Source organism: Rattus rattus, chromosome 16 (genome assembly GCF_011064425.1).
Source record: "Rattus rattus isolate New Zealand chromosome 16, Rrattus_CSIRO_v1, whole genome shotgun sequence".
Lineage (NCBI taxonomy): Eukaryota > Metazoa > Chordata > Mammalia > Rodentia > Muridae > Rattus > Rattus rattus.
In genome coordinates, this window is record NC_046169.1 from 8,942,475 (window position 1) to 8,948,898 (window position 6,424).

Below are 6,424 nucleotides of genomic sequence, written 5' to 3' on the forward strand. Positions count from 1 at the left end.
TGCCCGAGGTCCTAGAACCACAGCCTCACCCACAAGTAGTCGGAGATAGCCCCGAGGTTCCATGGACTAAGTAAATAACAAAATAATATATAATATAATAATTTCAGGAGGCTGGGCAAGGTGGTGACTACCTGTAACCAGAGCACTTGGGAGGCAGAAGGAGAAAGATTTCAGGTTATAGACTAAGGCTCTTATGAAGAAACTGCCTTTGAATACAAAAACAAACATACAAACATACAAACACATACACTCACACACATACTACACACACACATATTCACCCCACCTACTATACACACATACTCTCACATATATTCACACACATACTACACACACACATACACTCACACACATTCATACACATGCTACACACACATACACTCACACACACACCACACACACATACACTCACACACATACCACGCACATACTACACACACATACACTCACATTCACACACATACACTCACACACATTCACGCACAGACCTTTCCTTCTGAAGGTTTTATAACTGTGTTTATTAACACACAGAACCGACACATTTAGAAGAGAACAAAAGGCTAATTTATCACTGCACACATCCCTGGGAGCCTTCCAAATATAAAACTCAAATGAAGGGGCAGGGTCCTGGGGATGTGTCTCAGTGACATTTCCCAAGTTTTGGGTTCCATCCCCTGCACCACACAAGCCTGACATAGTGGTCTACACCTGTAACCCCAGCTTTTGTGGTAGCGGAGGCAGGAGGGTTAGAAGACCAAGGTCATCCAGGGCTGCATCTTGAGTTTGAGGTCAATCCGGACTAAATTAGGCCTTATCTTCAAATGCGGAGTTTGAGGTCTGTCAGAACTGAATGAAACCTTATCTTTAAAGAGAGGAGGCAGAGGTCGAAGCTTAAACACTCTATTCATAGGGAAACAGCAGTGGGAAGAGGCAATCATTTTTATTGGGGGAGACCCCAGAGAATAGACAATGGCTTGGGCAAATCCGAAGGCCCTCGATGGGCAAATTTTTAGTGCCTCTCTTTCTCTAACTTTATCTTCCTTTCTTCATTGGCTGAGAAAATTTTAGGGGGTACAATGGAGGCAGACCCTGAAGTCCAGGTCCTTCTTTTCTCCCCTCCCAAGTACACCACCATGACCGATTTATCTAAGGTTTTTTGCACGGGAGGCAAGTGCGCTACCACCACTGAGCTGCCTTCTCAGGGTCCCCTGGAGATCTTTGCCCCTCCACAAACATGATGTCTACCTTCTTCTGCCTTACAGTAAGTGGACCTAGTTTCTAGAAGGCTCTGGCTGCACCTGCCTGCACGCGCCTTGCTTTGAGGAGGTCAGCGACTGTGTTAGTTACTTCTGTGACCAAAATCCCTGCAAGACAACCTAAAGGGATGAGTCAGGTCGGACGGAGGTTATCTGTCTGCACTACTCCGCGCTGTGACCCAATAGCTCACAAGAAGCAGTATAAAGACAGGGTGTTTGTTCCAGCCATAAGTACTGAGATGACAGAGACGCCTGGGGAGTGGAGGAGCCAGTCAGGAGAGAAAGGGAGGGGGAGGGGAGGGTAGAGGAGAGAAGGGAAGGAGGGGAGGGGAGGGAGGGAGGGAGGAAGAAGAAGGGAGGAATGCTGACTCTCACTCGCTTCTCTGTTTCATTTCGGGATCCCAGTCCACAGGTTGGTATCACCTATGTCCCGTCTTGGTCTTCCTCTTTAATCTTTCTGGAAATACCCTCACAGTAACTAACACCCAAAGGAGTGTTTCCATGGAGATTCTAATCCCATCTGATTGAGAACCAAAGGACCAATGAGATGGCTCAGTGTACCCTCTCACAGCCAAGCCTGACGACCTGGGTTCAGTCGCTGGAAAGAGAGAACCAACTCCAGAAGTTGCCCTGTGATGCGCCCCTTCCCCCAACACACACACACACACACACAAATTCTTAACTAATAATTTTATCACATATTATTTATTTATGAGTTAATTAATTACTTTATTTATATGCTTTATAAATAAAGATATTTATATATAAACTATTTATGGATTTATTAATATATTTTGGTTTTTTCGAGGGGCTCCAGGTGTGGCCCAGGTGACCGACCGGTTGCCTACCCTGGGCCTGGGTTGGATTCCCATCATTGCATAAGATGGACAGAGAAACACATGCTATAATCCCAGCACTGGGGAACTGAAGGCAGGAAGGTCAAGGTTAGCCTTGGCTACATGAGAGCTCATAGCCTTGGCTACTGTACTGGCTGGTTTTCTGTGTCAACTTGACACAAGCTGGAGTTACCACAGAAAAAGGAGGAAAGGCCTTCATGAGACTCAGCTGTAAGGCATTTTCTCAATTAGTGATCAAGAGGGGAGGACCCAGCCCATCGTGGGTGGTGCCATCCCTGGGCTGGTGGTCCTGGGTTCTATAAGAGAGCAAGCTGAGCAAGCCAGGGGGAGCAAGCCAGTGAGTAACATCCCTCCATGGCCTCTGCATCAGCTCCTGCTTCCTGATCTGCCTGAGTTCCAGTCCTGACTTCCTGTGGTGATGAAACAGCAATGTGGAAGTGTAAGGTGAATAAACCCTTTCCTAAGCAACTTGCTTCTTGGTCATGGTGTTTGTGCAGGAGTAGAAACCTTGACTAAGACAGCTACATAGTGGGGTTGGGGATTTAGCTCAGTGGTAGAGTGCTTGCCTAGGAAGCACAAGGCCCTGGGTTGGGTCCCCAAAAAAAAAAGAAAAAAAAAAAAAAAAAAAAAAAAAAAGACAGCTACATAGTAAATTCAAAGCCCACCTAGACTCCTGAGAATATGTCTTAAAATATTTGGAGACGGTAGACCCATGGAGGCAGGGGCAGGTTGCAAAGAGTGGATCACGGCGATGTGCCCTGTTCCCTGTTTGTCTGCTCACCTTTCTTCTCCACTATAAAGTGGACAGCCTCCTCCCCCATGACCTCCCATCACCGTGATGTTCTGTCCAAACGGGTGTTATAAATCCTTCCACCTTAAGCTGTCCCTGTCAGATAACCGGGATTCTGGTTAGTTTTGTCAGTGTGACACAACCCTAGACATATCTGAGAAGAGGGAGTCTTAATTAAAAATGTTTCCAGGGTTGGGGATTTAGCTCAGCGGTAGAGCGCTTGCCTATCAAGCGCAAGGCCCTGGGTTCGGTCCTCAGCTCCAGGAAAAAAAAAAAAGTTTCCAAGTCAGGCAGAGTGGTGCACACCTTTAATCCCAGCACTCAGGAGGCAGAGGCAGGCAGAACTCTCTGAGTTCGAGCCCAGCCTGGTCTACAGAGCATGTCCAGGATACCCAGGGCTACAGACAAACCCTGCCTCAAAAAACCGAAGGAAGAAAGATTTTCATATGATTGGCTATAGACAGATCTGTAGGATACTGTCTTGAGGGCCACTGTGGGTAGTGTCGCTCCTGGACAGGTGGTCCTGGGTTGTGTAAGAAAGCAAACTGATGGGGTTGGGGATTTAGCTGAGTGGTAGAGCGCTTGTCTAGCAAGGGCAAGGCCCTGTTGGTCCCCAGCTCCAAAAAAAAAAAAAAAAAAAAAAAAGAAAGCAAACTGAGGGCTGGAGAGACATCAGCGTTAAGAGCACTGCTCTTGGGGTTGGGGATTTAGCTCAGTGGTAGAGCGCTTGCCTAGGAAGCGCAAGGCCCTGGGTTCGGTCCCCAGCTCTGAAAAAAAGAACAAAAAAAAAAAAAGCACTGCTCTTCAGAGGTCCTGAGTTCAATTCCCAGTAACCACATGGTGGCTCACAACCATCTGTAATTCTGTAATGGGATTCAATGCCCTCTTCTGCTGTGTCTGAAGACAGCTACAGTGTACTTACATAAATCTTAAAAGGAGTGGGGGGACTGGAGAGATGGCTCAGTGGTTAAGAGCACTGACTGCTCTTCCAGAGATCCTGAGTTCAAATCCCAGCAACCACATGGTGGCCCACAACCATCTGTAATGGGATCTGATGCCCTCTTCTGGTGTGTCTGGAGACAGCTACGGTGTACTTATATATAATAAATGAATAAATCTTTAAAAAAAAAAAGGAGGGGGAGGAAGGAGGAAGGAAGGAAAGAAGAATGAGAGAGAGAGAGAGGGAGAGAGAGAGAGAGAGAGAGAGAGAGAGAGATAGTTCACTGGGTGAGAGCATTTGCCTGGCAACCATAAAGACGAGTCTACATGACCAAAAAAGAAAAAGAAAAGAAAAGACTAAATCTGGCCCCGGAGGACTATAACTCCAATGCCCTGGGGCACAGAGGGGGTCGCTGACACTTGTTGTCTGCCAGCCTAAGCTCCAAGGTCAGCAGGAGAGCCTACCTAAAAGGACTAGGGCCCGGAGGGATTGAGCCCGACTCTGAATGAATGCCCCCCTCCCCCATGGGAGCTTAAGCTCTGAGAGGAAGACGGTGTAGGCAGAGTGGAGCCTCAGTGTGCATCCTCCGGGCGCAGCATCATCGACAGGTTCTCTTAGTTGACCTCCCTGTTACTGTGTTAACCCCACGGCCAGAAGCTATGAGAGAGGAAAAGGCTTGTTTGGCTCACAGATTACAGTCCCTCATCCAGGGATGGCAACCCGAGGGGGAGCACGGCACACTGTCTCATTCCTTTTGGCTTGCTTAGCTGCTTTGTATAATCCGGGCCTCACAACCTAGGGAACACCCACGGTGGGCTGGGCCCTCCGACCTCAGTTAGCAATTAAGAAAACAAGCCAATCTGATGGAGGAAGCAATTCTCCGGCTGAAGTTCTCTCTTCAGGTTACTCTGGGTCTGTGTCAACTTGACAGCTCGCTCTGACACTGGCCGTTCCCTTTGTTCCAATGGCCCGGTATCAAAGGGTGAAGGTCACGACCAAAGCTCTGGTTCGTAGGCAGCTGATGAATTGTGCAAAATCCTTTAAAAAAAAGAAAAGATTTTTTTTAATTAATTAATTAATTTAATGTATGTGTGTACACTGTCACCGTCTTCAGACACACCAGAAGAGAGCATCGGATCCCATTACAGTTGGTTGTGACCTGTTATAGTAATCAGTGTGACTTTGTATAGCTTCTCCTTGGGTGGAAATCCTCCTGAGTCACAATATTATAGCCGGGCACTTGGTAAAATATTACCCACAAAGATAACCCTTTCTTAGGGGTGCGGTGGTTTGAATAAGAATGGCTCCCATGGGGTCATACATTTGAACGCTTGGTTATGAGGGAATGGCGTTATCTGAAGGGATTAGAATTAGGAGGTGTGTATGGCGTTGTTAGGGGAAGTGTGTCCCTGCTGAGCCCAGTCTTCCTCTCTCTACTAGCTGGGATAGGTACAGCTCTGGTGCCTGCCCGCATTCTACCAGGAGTAGACTAGCCATTTACAGCTGTAAGCAAGCCCCCAAGTAAGTGTTCTCTCTCATAATGGTAGCTGTGGCTGTGGTGTCTCTTCCCAGCAATAGAACAGTGTTTAGAACGAGACCGGAGTGACCCAGCTGCACGGCGATAGGGGAATCTATTATACCAGACAACCTGCTCAGTCTGTTCGCAAAATCTGGCCTGCATTCCAACATGCCCATTTTCTACACTGTTCTTGGCGCTCAGGGCTGATGGAATGTGCCAGTTCAAACGACACACTGATGAAAACCTTTAATTCCCCCCCACCCCCGGCTTACGATGGTGCTGTGTAATCACAGATCGACTCCAGCTAAAAGCCGTCACTGTTTAAACCGCCAGGTGCTACTAATGAAATTCCATAAAGGTCTATTGTCTTAGTTCCTTTCTTGTTGCTTTGATTTAAAACAAAAACAAAAACAAAAACAAAAACAACAAAAAAGTCAACAAAAGCAACTTCAGGGAGGAACGGTTTATTCTGGTTCATGGTTTACAGTTCATCATGGGGGGAAGTCAAGGGGACAGGAGCTTGAAGCAGCTGCCCACATCCCATCCACCATCAGGAAGCAGAGGTGAAAATATGCTGTCGCTCAGCTCCCTTCCTCCATACATATACAGTCCAGAATCCCAGCCAGGGAATGGCACCGCTCACAGTGGGCAGGTCTTCCCACCTTAACACAACCAAAGCAATTCCCTACAGGCACGCTCAGAGTCCTATCTCCTACACTCAGAGACCCATCAAGAATTCTGGTGATACTTTACCTGTCAGATTGACAGTTAGCACTAACTGCACATCTGTGTAAGTCCCCGGGACTTGCTTATAATTAACAAGAGCTCCACCCATAGCTTACAGAACAATCTTTTTATAGCACACTGATGGGAGACGAGAAATACCACCGCACGATCTTCTACCCTGTGATTATGTGTGCTCGAAACATCTTCTTAAAGGCCCTTTCATCCTCACTGACACTAGGAATTCTTTTTTTTTTTTTTTTTTCTTTTCTTTTTTTAGGAGCTGGGGACCGAACCCAGGGCCTTGCAGTTTGCTAGGCAAGCGCTCTACCACTGAGC